Raw genomic sequence first — 17978 nt, forward strand, 5'->3', positions numbered from 1 at the left:
TAGAGGCTGTCATTATAAGACAATTAAAATGAAAAGGGCTGTGACAGGGGTCACTGACATGCTCACATAAGAGGACTTCCATGGAGCCTTACAGAAGTTATTGGAATGATACAAGTGCATTGCAGCCAGAGGACATTACTTTGAAGTTTCATGTGTCTGCTATCAACACGCAAAAAAAAGTCTGGAAACTTATTGAAGGCACCTCATCACAGAATAATGATGTCGACACATTGGTTCTTGTTAGATCACTCAAGTTAAACGTTGAATCTGGTCAGTACCAGATGAATAATCATTTGGAAATGTTAGGCACCGTATGTAAGAGGATCTTGACACCTCTGTTGCCAGAAGTGCAAAAACCTAATATCATCATCTCCCCTGACAGTGATATACATGCAACTGCTTCTGCAGTTAATATTCCCTTGACATTCTTCATAGAATGCTGGTTAAACTGGCATAGGATGAGTGCCACGCTATTAATTACATTCCGAGATGTATTTAAAATGGCAGAGCCTTAATTTAAGTCAAGGGAGGTAAATCAGTTGTCATAGAGAATTGGTTGCACAACTTTACCACATTAAAACATACGGTAAAACTATAAATTCTATTTCTACTTTTTTTTTTTCCTGAATATTTACTCTTTTTTTCTGGATATAATAAATATAAACAAAATATTTTAAAATAAATTTGCACATTTTCTTTTTACTACATTTATTTTATTTAAGGGTTCTTATTTAGTAGAATTCTACTTATTTAAAAACAAAAAAATACAGAAAAACCTTTATGATGTACATTAGGTACATGATAAATGAATGGCCGATGCCCAAAATGTATCAACATTTTGATCCCTGCCTTCACTTGAAAAAAAAAAAAAAAAAAAAAAAAAAAAAAACACCAAAATTTAAGAAATCAGTTGATTTTAATGAAATTTTCAGTATTTATTAATTAATGATCACAGAATATAATGAACCCATTATTTTTTTAATCTTACTAGAAATCTATTATTTTGTGTAAACAAAAAAATATCTTTACTGAAGTTCTAGTTTTTAATAAATAAATTAAAAAAGCATGAATTTATTTTTGTGTTTTTTGTGAAAATGAAGCATCATAGATTGTAACAATTTTTTTAAAATTTCATTTCTTTCAAGAACATTACAAAAAAAAAAAAAAAAAAATACCCTGAAGTCCATGTTAATAATATCGTTATAACTTAAAATTAATTTTCTTAAACTAATGATATTATCAGCGAATTAAGCATTTTTTATTCAATATTTTCACCCATCATCCCCACAAAAAAAAAAAAAAATTGTAAAAATATTTGATATTATTAATAAATAAGGTAACATTTTTTAGGGTAAATCCTTGAAAATTATCACTATTAAAAGGTTTTGAGAGTGCTGAAAATGAAAATAGCATTTGAAATCCCAGGAAACGAGTATTTTCCAAGATAAGAAATTCTAGTTTCAAAAAGTGGGGAACACTTTTCTATACTAATTTAATATAAAATGAGCACCCACTTTAGGGCCACTTTTTTTTTTTTTAGGGGTGATGTTTATTGTGGCCTTGTAGATCAACACAAAACTTACCTTATAAAAAACTTGTTTTTTATAAGTGCACTGAAAACGAATATAGGATTTAAATTTTCTGCAAATAAGTATTTTTCCGGGTATTAAGTAATGTAATTCTTTATGTTATAAGTGGTGGCCAATATTGTATGTGTAAAAAACATGTGCTTGCACATACAGAAATGACCACCACTGATAACATAAGGAACTACACATATCTGTATACAGATTTTTCTTTATTTTTGTTCTTCAATGTCCCCGTGTCTTTATTGGAAGATGAAAGCAAAAAAAAAAAAAAACCTTTTAGCCAAAAATAAAACAAAAATGCCCCCTCACTAGGTGGCCAGAAAGTAGGTGCTCATTTTAAGTTAAATTTATATAGAAAAATGATCACTCACTTTTTGAAAATGTAATTTCTTCATCTGAAAACTATTTCTCTGCGACATAAGCAGATTCTATTTGTCATATTATTAACATCGTTCATTGCTTAACATGTTTTTAACAATTCTCTTTCCTTTTTTGTTACAGCCTATATACCTGTACTTCTTGATGAATAAAGCCTAGTTCACAGGTTATCATTCGCCTTTTGTGTTGTACACTATTTTAGTACAACAAAATCTACAAGAAAAATATATTTTCGTCTTCTATGGTGAGACGGGCTTTAAAAGGAAAATTTGACCCTTTTGTGGTAAATGGGTATTTTAGCGGCATAAATTATTTGTCAAAAAAAATTATAAAAACTCTTTATTTCTATACTAGCGGGGGTACCCGGCATTGCCCGAGTGTTTGTTTCCGGGACTGGGGGGGGGGGGAGTTTTAAAAAATGTTATGGTAGGTAAGTAGGAAGGATCAAACCCGGAGTCATGAGTAAAAGTAGGAAAATAAAGTGTGAAAAAAAAAAAACAAAAAAAAAAAAAAACATCTGCAACGTCAACAGTTCGGCCACCAAGAAAAGTCCATTCCAGTTGTTTAGGGGAAAAAAAAAAAAAAAAAAAACGACTACGGTAGGTCGGCGTGAACGTGAAAATATAATGTGAATTGTCCAGCACGCTAACCACTACGCCACAGAGCACTGCAGCTTAGTTTAGTGATTTTAAATAACTTCACATGAAAGAACTATGAAGCCAAACCGGTGTTCTCTTCTCAACTGTTCCTTGTAAACGATCCCCAAACGGTGTTAAGTGGTGGCAGGGGGAGGAGGAATTTATTAGAGAGAAAATATTTTACCACTTCCATTGATCTTAACCGATTTTGGCCGTGACTTCTCAGCAGAAAAAGTATAGAAATCCAAGATTATTGAGGAATTTGAGAAATAATAAGCCTATAACACACCTCAGATATTGTTCTGCCGTTTGTGCATATTATATTTGCATGAAATATCTTGATTTTTAATCCTATTAATGTCAAAATCAGACGGGAAAAAATGAGTTCATTTTATTTATATAGAGAAGATAAAACAAATTATTAGATCCAAAGGCTGAAAAAAAAAAAATTTTTTTAATTCATCTTTATTTTTTCATAATTTTTTATTAGACTAAATGTACATTTGATGCTGCCATATTACTTTTAAAATTTAGCTTTTGTAAGATTTGAGAGAATTAGCCTTTTTTATGCTCTTTCATTACAAAAAAATATGGCGGTCAAAAACATAGTTCCATGAAAGAGCGTAAAACAGGTCAAATTTGGCCTTAAAAAGGACAATCTGTCAAACCTTAGAAAGGCTAAATTTTAAAAGCAATATGGTGACATCGAATGTCATACATTTTGTCTAATAAAAATGATAAAACAATAAAAATGAAATTTTTTTCTGGTTTTATATCAGCCAGTGGGTCTAATGTTTTATATAAAAATAGTTTTTATAATTTTTTGCCTGTCAAATAATTTACACTGCTAAACTACACATTTACCAAAAAAAAAAAAAAAAAAAATCTTTCTTTTGGTATTAGTGCACTTTTGCCACCGTGCTGAAATAATAACGTTATTTTGAAAACTGTGCTTCCACCTAACAATTAAAAAAAAAAAAAAAAAAAAAAAAAAGATATCATGAAACTTGAATTTAACACGAAAAAAACTATTAAGTAATGGTTCATAAAACGAGACCCCAAGTTTCAAAGATGGCGGCAGGTCTGCCAATTGAGTTATGGAAGCACACATTGATACAATACTTTCACTATTCTTCAAAACTGCTTCCTTATATATTTGGACAAAATATTAAGATTTTCTTTTTGTTTAATATATTTTTTCTAACATATTTAACCTTTTTTTAAAATGTACTATATTTAAATATATTTTATCTAAACCTACGCAGTCTATTATGATCGTCGGCGATTTAAAAAAATTTTTTTTTATAGTTAATTATATTTTACGTTTATTTTTTCACTCCCTTATAATAAAAATATGTAAACTTTCTTTATCAATTGATTTTTTAACCACATAGAAATAGCTAAACAATTTGACAAAATAGAAAGTTATTTAGGTATCTCCAAACCATTGTGTAAAACGTCATTATATACATTAAGTAGTGACATCATCATTCTGTGTGTTTACTATAGTTTGGGTCAATTTCTATGGAAGATCATTTATGCAAAAATTTATGAATAAATAAAATGTACAAAAAAAAACAAAATGGGTAAAAAATAATGAGTTACCTTTTATAAAACAAATAATAACGAACTACAGACGATAACCTGTTCTGTTGATATATGTATCTAAAGATAATATTGCTTACAGACCTCCATACTTTTTTTGAAACAAATGGTGCAAATTTTGATTATCACCTGTCATTTTAAATAATCAAATCCAAATGTATTTTTTTAGTCGATTTTGCTTTTGTAATTTTTATTATCTCAAGAGTTATATATTCTATTATATGAATATATTTTTTTATTATTGGAAACCTGTCGTATAATATTTGAATTTAATATTATTTCAAGCTTTTTAAAAATGATAATTTTTTTTTAGAATTGTTTTTTTTTTTGTTGTAATTCAAATAATTATATTATCGAGGAAAAAAAATTCCAGAAAAATTGTTTATTTTATTTTTTTAACATAATACTATTGATTTTGTGTCCAATTTTATTTACAACTTTAAGGCAAGTGAAAAAAAGATAATGAGATTTTATATAAAAATAACTTTTTTAATAATTTGATCTTTTCAGTTGAAATTTTATCGACCTAGATCTTTTTTTTTAGTTTTCGTAACATGAAATATAGGGGGAGGGTTGAATTACATTTTCCAAGTAGCTATAAGCTCTGGAGATAGTAAGTTGATTTATTCAAGTTCATATATAGCATTTTTAATGGCAGATTCTGATACACCTACCTCATCCCATCTCTAAACCCACTGTCACTTTCAGATAAGTTTGCGACTTATTGAAATCAATTCTAAAATTTACATTCAGACATCCGTAATAAATAAATAAAATGTAAGTTTGTATTTTTGTTGTTGTTGTTTAAATAATATTGTCAATAATTTTATAATATTGAATAAAAAACGGATAGCAAGTTGAACCTTTTTCAGAAGAAAAATAAGAAATTCTTACTTGTGTAAATTCATTAATATTCTAATTAAATAAGCTTTACCTGTTATATTACAACAAAAATAAAATTAATGAATCAAAATTATTACGCTTATCGTGATCCACAATTTTGAGAAAAAGCAACATTATTCTTGCTAACATGTTCAGGAACTTTTATTATACCGTAAATCGCTTTTTTGATTTATTATGCACTTTTGTTTTTGTTACAAAAAGTATGTACATTTTTTTAATTCGGTATCTCCTGGGTTTAATTATCATTGAAATAGCATCAGAAAACTGATAATTATTTTACCAGAGATTTTAAAAGCTGATTTATTCGAACAAAACGTTTTATTATTTGTTAACTTTCTAAGACAATAAAAATTTAGACATAAAATTAAAAAATAATTATAATAAGCATCTTTTAATACGCATATAGATCCGTTTTCTTCAGTCATCTTCGCCCGTACCTAATGTACATACTTGTCATGGACCGAAGATGTCATATTACCAAAATCACGTAAATTGATCAAGTAGTTTTTTAACTCAGAAAATCAAATTTTCTGACTAAGCGAGACATAGTGCTTTCATCGGCCATGATTTATAAATAATGAAATAATTTAAACTATCAAGATCAAAATCAGTAATCCAAAAATGGATACAGTTTAGTATTAGCATAGGTAAAAATCGTAAATTTTGATTTTCTTAAAAAAACTTAATCAATTTATGTGATTTTTAAATTATCACATCTCAGTTCCATGCAAGTACGTACAAATATTTTTCGCATTTTTGTGATTTTTAAGTACAATTTTAAATAAGCACTAATTTATTATATGTGAAAAATCCATTTCTTAACTGTAATCATAATTTCCATTCATTTACTTTTCATTTGATTTATATTAAAAAAAGATCTGTAAATAACCATATTTCAAATATTATGTGTTTTTATTTCTGTAAATAAACATTCTATTTAAAGCATAATATTTTGACATGATTTAGATTCTCATCCAGATTTTTCAATTAGTGTGTACGGGGATGGCTTCAAAGGAAGTAGCTTAGATCTGTAAATATGCGCTTAAAAGGTACTTCACGGGGAACGTGGACCCTGCATAAACTGGTTTTAATTTAATAGCTGCTCCCTGAGATTTTCTTCCACTTTCTTCGTATATACCTCATACACCTTTTTTTTTCTTTTTTTTTTTAAATCAAGCGTGTATTTATTTTATTTTTTGAATTTTTTCATTTCTTTAAATTTGATTCATATTTCATGTTTGTTTTTATTTGATTTTCAAAATTTTTTTGAAGATACTAATTTGAGGCAAAAAAAAGCCAAAAGCATTATTTGAATGTATATGAAAAAATAAATGTAACAAAAAATAATATTTAGTGGGGAAAATATAATAGAAACAAATCAAAATAAAATAAAAACAAGCACAAAATAAAAGTAGGAATCAAATTCAATTAAAGAAATTTTTTTTTAATTCAAAAAATAAAACAAATATAAGCTTGATTAAAAAATAAATAAATAAATAAAAGTGTATAAGATATATACAAAGAAAGTGAAAGAAAACCTCAGGGAGCAGCTATTAAATTAAGACCCGTTTACGCAAGGTTCATGTTCCCCGTGAAGTGCCAAATTTACTTTGTTTCTTTTACTAGGTTACGGGCAAAAATGGGCGGACAAAAATAGGGGGACCTAGTTTTGAAAGCCGATTTATCATAATTGTTTTCTAAGTTTCCGACTACTTTTTGATTTTGTAAATATTTAATATTAAAGAAAATGTTTTGTAAATATATATTTTTTCTTTTAAATCTTAATAAGTTTTGTAAATATATTTTTTTAAATCTTGCTCGCGAACATTCGGACATGTCTGCTATTTGACGTGTTTACAACCAACCAAAAGCAATGTCAAGGTCGAACAAGCGGTGTCAATTGAAATGTGCACCTATCTTTGTCGTCTGCTACCGGGGTATCTAATCTTTACTTGATCCCCTAAAATTAAATGAAAAACGGTACTTATACACTTATTGATCCGTGCTAAAATAATAACGTTATTATTTAAAAAGCCATTCTTAACATGGAGAGGGGAGGGTGTTTTGTACCTATTCTGTACTTTAACCTTACATTGAATAAAAAAAAAACATGTAAAATTTTAATTAAGCTGGGAAATACGATTTAAAAAATAGTGCAGATCAGTAAGTGCATTAGCACCTGAAAAACTTTCCCGTTTTAATTAAATCGCAACATTTCCAATTAAACAATTATGGATATATGTTCTTTCACTATTTATTTTTTTTTTTTTTTGGTTATCCTGACACTCCGCACACCTTTATTTACCTCGGAAGTGACGTTACACAAATCTTTATAATATGGATGGCTACAATTGTAAAAATAATTTGTTTTATTTTTCTTTCATTTTGAGCTCCTTTTTTCTCCCGTTTGTTTTTGTTTTCTACAATTAATAAACCAGTTTATAAGTAAAAAATAATTTGTTTTACTTTTTAATTACCAACACAGTAGCGAATTTAATTTTTTTTTCTCTCCCATTTGTTATATTGGTATTTGAGCAGAGAATCTAACATTTCTTTTCATTTTGAGAATTTGTTTTAGTTTTTAATTACTAACACAGCGGAGAATTTAACTTTTTTTTTCTCCCATTTCTTATTTTGAGTGGAGAATTTATTTTATTTTCATTTTGAGCTCTTTTTCCGATCCGGCGTTACTTTTCTTATAGGTACTCCTGCAGTCCTGCACTTTACGACCCAAGCTATTTAGAAACCTATTATTTAACATGGGGAAGGGAGGGTGTATTGTAACTACTCTGTATTCACCTAACAATTCATTTAAAAAAAGCTAAATATGAAGAATTACTCCACCCTCGAAAATTCCTTTAAAATTACCACTCATAAAAGGTTTTCGGGGTCCCTGAAAACGAAAATAACGTTTAAAATTACGGCAAACGAGTAGTTTCCAAGATATGAGGAAATGTTAGTTTTAAAAAGTGGGGGATCACTTTTCTATAATAATTTAACGTAAAATGATCACCCACTTTATGGCCACGATTTTTTTTTGGGGGGGGGGTCCTTTCTACCATCGGAAAATTCTTTAAAATTACCTGTTTACATTTGGTGGGAAGCAGTGTAAAATAATAAACAGTTCTTCTGCTTGGTTAATGTCGGCACGTTACTTATGTTAAAACGGTTAATTAAACTGCATAAGCACCTGTTAAAAAACTATACAAGTTCTATAATTGAACGAAAAACAAACCGGCAGTTAGTCCTCCCCCCACCTCCAAAAACAAAAAAAAAATCAAAGTGAATGCATTTCTTCATATCTTGGAAACTACTCGTTTCCTGGAATTTTAAACGGATAACCTTTACGGAGATGGTCCCAACGTCTGCCTCGTTCTGAGCTCGGGGAGAGGCCGTCTGACGTAGGCGGTGTCGAGGCAGAAAATTACCCCTTCAATAAAGTTCCCAGTTGTTAACTTAAGGAGAAAAAAAACCGTTCCAATCATTAGAATTTTTATTTTTTTTAGTTTAAACAGTTCAAATAATTAGAATTTTAAAAAACAGTTCAAATAATTGGAATTTTACAAAATAAACAGTTCAAATAATTAGAATTTAAAAACAAAAAAAAAACAGTCCACATGATTAGAATAGTTCCACGCGGTTAGTTAACCCTGTAAAATTCTGTGATTTGTTTCACAATATTTGTAAAAAGTATCTGTCTGTGACATCGCATATTTTAGGATTAGGGTAATTTTTTGGGTATTATTATACAAACACCGTGACAGCGTTAGGGTTAGGGTTAGGATTAGGGTTAGGGTTAGGGTTAGGTTTAGGGTTAGGGTTAGGGGTTAGGGTTAGGGGTAGGGTTAGGGGTAGGGTTAATTCGCTGTCACGGTGTTTGTATAGTTTTACCATTTTTTGCCTCTCCCCGAACTTAGAACGAGGCGGACGTCGGGACCATCTCCGTAAAGGATAACCTTTTAAACGTTAGTGGTAATTTTAAATAATTTTCCGATGATGGAAAGGAGTGGTAATTTTTAAAGAAAAATAAAACAAATTATTTTTACAATTGTAACCATCCGTATTATAAGATTTGTGTGACGTCACTTCCGAGGTAAACAAAAGAGTGCAGAGCGTCAGGATAACCCATTTTTTTTTTTCATAGTTCTTTCCGGAAGTTTATCTAGTTTAATTTTTTTATTTATTTATTTTAAACTTCGGCCATAGTTTAAAATACTGATTTCTCCCTCTGATTCTAATCGACAAGTGCTCGAAATCAAATAGCGTCTCCAGTTTCGGCGATAAAATGTAGAAGCACCTTTTTTTTTTTTTTAACGAGAGTGCCCAGCGTAGTATAAACACCTCCAACCATCCCATGTTATGAATGGCTTTCGAAATAAACGCCCCCCCCCCTCCCGCCAAAACCTTTCTTGACATGGGGAGGTTCAGGGTGGGTACTATCGTAAAAATAAATAGAAGGTACTAATGCAATACTGATCCGCGCTATTTTCTTTTTTTTTAAATCGTATTTCCAAGTTTAAAGTTTTATGGGTTTTTTTTTTATTCAATTGTAAGGTTAAAGTACAGAATAAGTATAAAACACCCTATGTTAAGAATGTTTTTTTTTAATAATAACATTATTTCAGCACGGATCAATAAGTGCACTGCACTGCATGAGTACCTAAATAAAAATACCAGAAATAAAATGTAAATAAAAGCGCTAAAAAAAAGACAGGCAAGCACAAAAATAAATTTATTGTCTTTGGTAACGATTATTTAACTTTTTTTTTGTTGGAAATATTTGACTACTGCCGAAAAATAAATATGAAGTATTATTAAATAATAATAAACATCTGGGATTAACATAAATAGCGATTAAAAAAAAAATAATAATAATTCAATTTACAAATATTTTTGTTCACATAAAATGAAAGGTATAAAAAAATTAATTTTTTAAAAAATAAAATCGAATGTTGTGTAAATTTACACGTCTAAAAAGAAACTGTGGTGCTGGTGCGACTTGTGCGTGTGTGTACGCAGTAGTAACACTAAATACGTCATATTATAAAACACGTATATTTTTATATAATTTAAAAAAATATTAAGAAAATATCGTTAATAATAAAAGTAAGTAAGAATCATTTTTTGAAGTTGAAAAATAAATCTAAAACAACTAAAAAAAAATGTTTCGTTTCTATTATAGAAACAGTATTTCATTTTTACTGTATAGTATTATTAAATACAATTAAAAAACAAATCTAAGGCATTTTCCATTTAAAGTAATGCTTATAATATTAATTTCATATCATAATAAAACGATAGAATGATTACAGTGAAATCTAAAATTCTTTCAGTTGATTATTTTAATAGAGCAAAAAAATATATATATATATATTAAAAATGAGGAGGAAGAAGAAAAGCCACCATTTTAGTTTGTTGTTAATCAAAATGGTGCGCCAAGCCGACGGTAAAGATTTTACAGGACCGACGAATGATAATCTGGGCGTCTTTCAGACATCTAAGCACATCATTTAAACGCTAGAAAACTTCCTAAACCGAAAAAAATAAGAGGAAGTACGCTATAATGAAAAAAGCATACGATATAATTACCAATTGTTCGGATGTTGATAAATATAAAATGCCCGTCGATACCGTTTCAAAGCAGTTCTGGCGGGAAGGCTTACGGAAATTGCCGAATCTGTACGAAAATTCGGAAGTCGTGCCGGAAATTGCCGAATCACTATCACGTGGCTTTACGAACGTGGTAAAAAATCGAAGTCGTTTTATAAAATGCGCCAAACGTAATCCATTGGTTTTCTGTGCGCACACACACCCTTTCTGTCAGGGATTCTTTATAACTGTCGATAAGAGACCTGTGCAAGTAGATATGAAATAAAGACAACAAGCTTTAAAGTGATCTATATTAATTTTATTTCTTAAAAACCTAAATGTCGAAGTAGACGTGAAAAAAAAAGAACTTTCTGCCTGCTTTGCTAGATTTGGTAAGTTTTTTGTTTTGTTGTTTTAATTTAAAGCTACAAACTTTGTTTTTGAAAGTTTCCTTCCTATCATTTTGTTTTTTTCCGGTTCACACATAGGTTGGTATTATGTTCCTCTTTTTCTAGAGCAAACGCCTAGAAAACTTGTAAAACAATAGGGGTTGGAGCTTTGGTTTACCGGCATATTATTTTAGTAAGAACGAATTACGATTTCGTTATCGTTCTTACTGAAATATTTCATCTTACTAAAATTCTTTTAATTTTTCCTACGTATCTGCTAATAATTATGTTAAGTTTTTGTTTTTTCCTGCGTAGCCGTAGCTATTTTAGTAAAAACGAAGGCGGAGTTGTATAACCATCATCCCCATGCGTAATTTACTGATAGGTTTTTTGAAATTTTTTCACTGGATTATTATTGATTGGATACTAATTAACCAGATTATGACAAAAATATCGGGTTTGTTTTACTGTACACATAGATTCGAAAAAATTGTCACAAAACAAATATAGAACAAATGATACTAATGCACTTATTGATCCACGCTGAAATAACTTTATTTAAAAAGCCATTCTTAACATGGGGAGGGTGTTTTGTGCCTATTCTATACTTTAACCTTACAATTGAATTCTTGGCCTTCGGACCGGGATCAAAAACTGTTCCGCCAGATACTGCAAGCAAAGACCATATGTGTGTGAAACCCCACATATAAGACCTTGGTCAATGTAGGGGCAACCCTTCCTTCATTCATACCAATTTTCACTATCCAGTTCCCCTACTCCCCGGGGAGCTGGTCCCCATTTCCCCTTCACTACTCACATTAAAAATCGGCCTTGTGCCTAATTTGCTCGGCGAGGGAGCAAATAAATACCAACCTTTACAATTGAATAAAAAAACATGAAACTTTAATTAAACTTGGAAATACGATTTTAAAAATAGCGCGGATCAATAAGTACACCATTTTAGGTTTGTATTACTGTACACATATTCGAAAAAGTTGTCAAAAAACAAGTATATAACAAATAAATGTTATCAAAGGCAAGATAAGTTACTTTTCGACCAAACTGGATATATTTTTCGTGTTTTTATTCAATGTAACCTGTTTATTCAGCTCGAAAAACATACATTATTTACCGATGTATTGGAAAATTGAAAATGGCGCCCAACTCTCTTTAACACTGTAAGTTCGGGAAAAGGTGTTATAAGTAATAAACTAGACAAAATACTATTTAAAAAAACACCGAATATATGTCAACCTATGCCACGGTAATATATATTGAGCGAGTTTCTAACAGTATTTTGTCTAGTTTTATATTTATAGCAACTTTTTCCAAACTTACCATGGTAAAGTGAGTCGGGCGCGGGCGCCATTTTGAATTTTCCAATACATCGGTAAACAGTGTTTTTCGAGCTGAATGAACATGTTACATTACATAAAGACACTGAAAACATCCAGTTAGGTAAAAAAGTAACTTATTTTGCCTTTGATAACATTTATTTGTTATATATTTGTTTTTTGACAACTTTTTCGAATCTGTATACAGTAATACAAACCCCATTTTTTTTATGAAAATGAAGTTTCGAGTTTTTTTTTTTTTACTTTAGTTTTTTGGGGGTTGTTTACACATTCGATAAAGTTGCCAAAACAAATATATAACAAATAAATGGGCGATGGTTAACAATCTTGCCACTTTTCAAAAATCGCTAAAAAAACATGGCGGACGAACCTATGACACCAAATAGTATTTAAGCACACACAAACATCAAATCACGCTCAACTACATTTTCATTCGGACGTTCCACGCGTGTTACTATCACTCTTCCGGCCTTCGGGACAAGATCAAAGTGTAGTATCTGCTGGTCAGGCTGAAGCTAGGAAATAGGCCTAAGTTAGCGGGGTACTGGAAGTTAAACACCTCCCTTCTGGAGATACAAGACTTCCAAGATCAGTTAAGAGAATTGATTAAAAAGGCACTAGTGGGAGCGGTTACCGGGAGTAAGTGGTGGTTAGGTCTCAAAGCTAAGATCAGAAGCTTCTCCGTCAAGTATGCCCAGCGCCTCACACTAGATAAGGCCAAGACGAAGAAGCAGCTAGAGCAGAAACTAGCCCAGGCTATGGGGGAGGGTGATGAGTTAGTCAGGAACTAGCTAAGCAGGACCTTCTACGCGAGACTAGCGAGCGTTACGAAGGCCAAGTAGTTAGAGCTAGGCTTAGAAAGATAGGCAACGAAGCAGTCAATTCTGATGCAGACGTGCGCCGTGAGGTTTCTAGGCGTGGCTCGGACAAATACATTGCGAAAGTCAAACATCCGGATGGACGCACCCTGGAATCGACTCGGGAGATCTGCGAGGGGTTTCGAGAACATTTTGAGAAGCGTTTTACGCAGCAGCCCGATCTTCCGGTCCTTGAGTTTAGCGACTATTTGGCCGACTCTCCCTGCCTCGAGGCGGCTAGAGCGGCTGGTTGCGAGGGCCGGGTGACGGAGCGGGAGGTCTTTACTGCGCTGAAGCAGGTCAGCTGTGACAGATCGCCAGGACTTGATGGTCTGCCATATGAACTGTACTTGAGGCTGTCGCCCATGTTTCTGCCTCTTCTGACGGATATGTTCAACCATTGGTTTGCTCAGGGATCCATCCCAGGGCAGGTGACCAAGGGAGTGATCACATTGCTGAAGAAAGGTGACGGACATGGAGGGGAAGAGTTAGACGACTACAGGCCCATAACTCTGCTAAACACAGAGTTGAAGATTTTGGCCAAGGTCCTGTCGAATCGGCTGCAGGTTGTTATCGACGAGTTGGTTGATCCGGAACAGAACTACGCTGTGAAGGGGAGATCGATTCAGAACAACTTGCACCTGATCCGCACGATCCTAAAGGGGGGAATAGATGACGACACGGAAGCCGCGCTGATCAACTTAGATCAGTCCAAAGCTTTCGATAGGGTCGGCCATCGTTTCCTGGCATCTGTCTTAGAGGCCGCCGGTTTTAAACCGGACTTTTGTAAGTGGATCTCCATAATGTATCAACAGCCCATGGCTGTCATGCAAGTCAACGGAAAGCGCTCAAAACCCTTTGTTATCTCTCGGTCGGTTCGTCAGGGTTGTCCGCTGTCGCCCCTGCTTTATGTCCTGGCTTTGGAGCCTCTTCTCCGCAAGCTGAGACATGGGGAGGCAAATTCGGCCCTGCGCGGAATGGCTCTGCCTGGCGGTTCAGCTGCCAAGGTATCCGCGTTCGCCGATGATGTCACGATCTTCGTGTCGGGCTTCAGAGACATTGAGGTCGTGTCGGAGGCACTCACACAGTACGAAAGAATCACTGGGGGCCAAGATAAACCGCAACAAGTCGGTAGGACTGCGGTTGGGCGCATGGAGTGGCAACGCAAACCTCCCTGCGCCCTTCAGCTGGACAGATGGCCTGGTCCGGATCCTCGGCGTGTGGTTCGGACCGGGTCTCCAGCTTGACAAGAATTGGTTGGAGGTACGGTCAAAGGTGCAGGCTGCAGTCAATTCGTGGCTTCCTAGGAAACTTTCCTTAAAGGGTAGAGCTGAGGCATGCGCCACTTACGTCTTTCCTCTCATCCTTTACCGACTGGCTGTACTTCCCCTGCCTGCACAACACCTAAAAGCTCTTGTCCTCGCTCCTTTGGGACAGAGGAAGACACTGGGTGAGCAGACAGGTCTGTATTCAATGTCCGTGTGAGGGAGGCTTGGGAATGCCGGACTTGAAGTGTCATCGAGATGCTGAGAGGCTGGCCTTCCTGAGCCACTATATGCAGGATGACCAACCGTGGCACCCCGTGGTTACTGCCGCCTTCCTCGACCTCGTTCTCGACCCTTCCATCGAGAGCCGTCGCAGGCCGCGGGGAGAATCTGCCTACATGAAAGAGTGCTGAACCGCGCTAAAACGACTACCAAGGTCCAGTGACCTTGTGACTGCTACCCGTAGGGAACTCCACAGGGATCTAGTGAAGGGGGCCGCTGACGACCCGCTATGCGCGCGTTTGGGGTGGCAGCAGAGTGAGATCCGCTCCGCATGGAGCTGGGCGCCAGGTTCGAGTCTCTCTGACCTGGCGATTGGCCCGAAATGCACTTCCACTCAGCAACATACAATGCAGTTCCGGGTTTTTGGAGTCGCCTGATTGTCCCCGTTGTGGGACAACGGCCGTAGAAACTACGGATCACGCTTTCTTTGATTGCCGCGAACTCCGCCAGTACTGGTCGTATGTCAGCGGAGTGACGGCTCGCATCGATCCTGAGCATCCTTGCCTAATTACGGTATCCAATGTTGTGGACAACGTGAGGCCGCCGTGGGACCGGGAAAGACAAATGGTCTACGTTACGATCCTGGCTGTGGCGAGAATGGTGATTTGGACGTCGCGTCTGCAAGGTTGCCGGGGGGTGTTGTCTTTTTCTGATCAAGATCTGATCGCTTTCTTTAAACAACTACGGGTGAAGATCAGATGTGATGGAAGGCTGCATCGCGCGGCATTTGACAGAAGATGGATACATGTGGCAAGTCTGTGTGTAGGAAGAGGAGCCAAATTTGAATACGTGTTCCCCGCCTAGGTGTGGAACGCGCAGTTCTGTAAAGTAAAATTAAACAAGTAGCCTCTCAGCTAGCTGAGTGTGTGTTCCATCCCTCCCCGATTAGGAAGCCTCCAAGATCCCCATCCCCTCTTACCTGCAATTTTTGTTTTCACCCCTTCCTCTAAATTTTACCCATCTTGGAGAAAAAGAAATACAAACTAACCTCCATCCCTTACCCACAAAAATTTTCTTTTCTCCATTCACCCCCATCTAGAGGGCATCTCCACCTAGAGACTGACTCGCAGAAGCGAGGTTCCTTTTACAATCCTAGTGGAACGGTAAGTCTATCAACTAAACGGGGTTAGGAGGGTCCTACTAATCACCTTTTGTTTTTTCTTCCCCCGCCCTCGACACAAATGAATTATTGTACCATTTTATTGTTATCTTTTTTTTTTTTTACACCTCAATAAAAAATGTTTTAAAAATTGGGAGTTACTAGGACGTCCCCCAATATGAAAGGGTGAATGCGGTATTATGGTGAAAGAAGATACTAGCTGGGAGAAACTTTTGACTTTGTTTTATAGCGACTTCTTAATAGGATGCTATAAAAAAGGTATAATCAAGGACCAAGGTCTGAGGCTAAGAAATTTATCCTAACACATCAATGACAACTGGCTGAGAGAGAAAGAGAAAAAGAACGTCTTACCTCTTGCAACAGATGCCGTCGGTTGCGACCTCAGGTATTAGTCCTTGTGGTCCCGTAATAATTCTTTATCAATACAGTAATTGATTGAGAAAAGAAAAAACAAAGGAACTACCAAGACGGTGTCTCAATTGTAAATAAGAGAAGAAAAAAAAAAGAAAAGGAAAAAGAAGAAAAGGAACAACTTCAGACACGGTGTGAACCGATTATAAAGATGGGGGTAAAAAATCACATACAAGCTAGTCAACCCATACAATTTTATAGAAGGTCTAGGGTCACATGATTTATCCATTAGTATAAAAAACAATCACAAAGGGAAAGACGCTTTCGCATCCATCTCTCAAAACCCGAGGTCATTGAAGGTAGGAAAGATTTTCTTATACACTCCCGTCTCAAGAGAAAAAATAAATAAATAAATAAAATAAATGAATAAATAAATAGTAAACAGTGAAGTTGTCTGAGTACATTTTAATGCAAATAACTTAATTTTGGGTCCAAACACTCAAAATTCTAAATTTAGATTCCCGGGACATGGATCCAACTTGATAAATTGAACAAATCCAAGAAAAAATAAGTTTTAAGGGGTCAAAGCAAACCCCCCCCCCCAAAAAAAAAACTGAACCTTCAGCCAATCCCCGGTCCAAACATTCCAAACCAACATAAAGTGTATTCAGACATAGGGCAAGCTTCGTAATCGGTTTTTGTCAAAATTTGACTGCCAAGCCGGCTGAACTGCTAGTAAATAAATAAAAATAAAGGATAAAGAGAAAAGGAAGAAAAAAAATGGGAGAGGTAAATAAATAATTACCTATTTTCTGAGATTGGATTGTTAGTGAATTGAATGTAGGCAATTCCAACAGTACCAATTCTCACCCTCTGGGGGAACTTGCTGATGTACCATTGATTGCATTCATCACAGCATATCATTGGACTACCATTATCCGGTAGAACACATCCTGGGCAAATACATGCATGTTCAGCATCATTTAATAAATTATCCACCATCATATCATGGGATAATGAAGGATCCTGGTTGAGGCAACTTCCACACCGCCAACTCTCCTCTTCTGGTGGAGGTCGATATAGACCAACACAGGAAAAATGGTACCAGTCATCACAGCAGGCACAACATATCATGGCACTGCCATTGTCTGGTTCACCACAATCAGGGCAAATCCAACCAAGCTCTGTGCCCTCTTCAATAGGGTCTTCAAGTACAGATGTACAGCCATTCAGATTGTCATCAGCATTCCCCATCAAGGAATCAAGTCCATCAATGGGTTCTTGAATAGACGACTCCAAGGGATAGAGGTGCTTCAGGGAATGAACTTGCAAGGAGCCATCTCCTCGTTTTATCTGAGCAGATCTCACCAATCCGTCATCTCCTGTAAATAGACGTGTGACCCTACCCAATGCCCAAAATGGTCGAGGTTTGTTAGGGAGTTTGATTGTGACTACATCTCCCACACAAACAACTAGTGAAGTCCCTCCTTGTTGTCTTTGGGCATGCTCTCTTATACTAAGCAGATAATCTTCGTACCAAATTTTCTTAAATCTTTTTAATGCATCATTCCTGCAATTTAAGGACTCTAAGAGTTGTTTCCGAGAGGGAGGTTCTAGTTGATAAATACCCTCCCCATCCATTCTCAAAATGAAACGA

At 34.7% G+C, this 17978-nt stretch overlaps 2 protein-coding genes across 6 annotated transcripts in view; one reads left to right on the forward strand and one right to left on the reverse strand.

Annotated features, from left to right (window-relative positions):
* Positions 1 to 10792, reverse strand: part of LOC145287904 (cohesin subunit SA-2-like) — a 140088-nt gene extending 129296 nt beyond the window's left edge. For 2 of the 4 annotated variants that reach the window (XM_080135847.1, XM_080135845.1), the window contains exon 1: positions 10703 to 10792. The gene's annotated coding sequence lies outside the window, so the exon portion shown is untranslated. The remainder of the gene's footprint in view (positions 1 to 10702) is intronic. The other 2 variants (XM_080135848.1, XM_080135846.1) reach the window with 1 other exon arrangement.
* The window catches only part of LOC145287906 (cell division cycle protein 20 homolog), a 71349-nt gene continuing 63885 nt past the window's right edge, over positions 10515 to 17978 (forward strand). The window contains exon 1 of one of the 2 annotated variants that reach the window (XM_080135849.1): positions 10515 to 11094. The gene's annotated coding sequence lies outside the window, so the exon portion shown is untranslated. The remainder of the gene's footprint in view (positions 11095 to 17978) is intronic. The other variant, XM_080135850.1, reaches the window with a different exon arrangement.

The sequence above is a fragment of the Euprymna scolopes genome, chromosome 11, assembly GCF_053919585.1.
Source record: "Euprymna scolopes isolate OS-2025 chromosome 11, ASM5391958v1, whole genome shotgun sequence".
In the NCBI taxonomy this organism is placed as follows: Eukaryota; Metazoa; Mollusca; class Cephalopoda; order Sepiida; family Sepiolidae; genus Euprymna; species Euprymna scolopes.